This window comes from Geospiza fortis, unplaced genomic scaffold, assembly GCF_000277835.1.
Source record: "Geospiza fortis unplaced genomic scaffold, GeoFor_1.0 scaffold53, whole genome shotgun sequence".
Classification (NCBI taxonomy): Eukaryota; Metazoa; Chordata; class Aves; order Passeriformes; family Thraupidae; genus Geospiza; species Geospiza fortis.
In genome coordinates this window covers 3,634,368-3,635,401 of record NW_005054305.1, presented here as the reverse complement: position 1 = coordinate 3,635,401, position 1,034 = coordinate 3,634,368, and the positions used below count along the sequence as shown (strand labels likewise).

The following is a 1,034-nucleotide window of genomic DNA, read 5'->3' as shown; positions in this document are numbered from 1 at the left end:
GATGTCCCCGGGCGCCTCCAGCCCTCATTTTCCTTCCTCCACTCGGGCTGCCCCGATCGCCCCCGCGGGCCTGAATTAAGCCGAGAGGACTCGGCCTGGAAGTGGAGGAGTGGAGTAAGTGCTTCCTGCGGGGGAACTCTGACAGCGGGACCGCAGCCCGGGTGTTCCAGACCCTCTGCTTGACTCCGCTGGCGCTGCGGGGTAGGAGGCGGCTCCAGTTCCCAAACTTGGTCGACCTGGTAGTTAAGGCTGCCTCCCAGTAAGCCTTAGGTGTGATTGAAGAAGAATATCGCGTTCGGAGCCAATGACAGCCGCTCCGGACGACTCCACCTAAGCTTGTGTGGGAGGGAGCAAGTTAACTCGCTAAAGCGATCAAAGAAGAGCACATACAGAATTAATAATAAAGCACAGCAGCAACAGAGGAACATGTTCAAGTTCACTGGTAACTGTGTGGTATTTAGGAACTTAAGACTTGTACCATCATTGATGTGGGTGGCCGTGGATCAAGTAGATTTCAGATTGGTACCAGTTCCTTATGTGAAGGAGTCCTTTAGGTAAATAGAGCCTCTGATTTAGTAAAGAATTAGAACTTCTACAAAGCAGCTGTTGCAGTGATACGGACCTCAAAGAGACCCTAGAGTTGTAATGGGAACCTCCGGAGTACTGTAGGAGAAGTCAGTGCTTGGGAGCTATAGATGAAAAATACATATCCCTGGGTGGAAAGCTGCACAGAGGTAGTCAGTAGAGGCTTCAGGATGCTGAGGTGCACATGGAGAATACAGAAGATGTTCTCCTGGGTCTGTAGTCAAACCATTAGTTCGATGGTGGTGTGCTGGCAAAACCCCAGTGTTAAAGTTGAAGAATTTTTGTAATGTACCTAAGTTGTCAGAAGCCCTGAAGGTATTTTCATCCAGCTGGAAACTAAATTCTCTTTCAATGGTAGGTGTTTATAACTATCCCAATTTTCTATCAGCAAACACTCAGTTAAACTTGTGAAAAACAGTTGTCTGCAGCCCCACCAAGGATACAGTTAT

General features: G+C 48.6%; 1 protein-coding gene across 2 annotated transcripts in view; it reads left to right on the top strand.

Moving 5' to 3' along the window:
• Nucleotides 1-96: 96 nt before the first annotated feature.
• The window catches only part of SS18 (SS18 subunit of BAF chromatin remodeling complex), a 40,380-nt gene continuing 39,442 nt past the window's right edge, over nt 97-1,034 (top strand). For both annotated transcript variants that reach the window (XM_031066579.1, XM_005418289.2), the window contains exon 1: nt 97-114. The gene's annotated coding sequence lies outside the window, so the exon portion shown is untranslated. The remainder of the gene's footprint in view (nt 115-1,034) is intronic.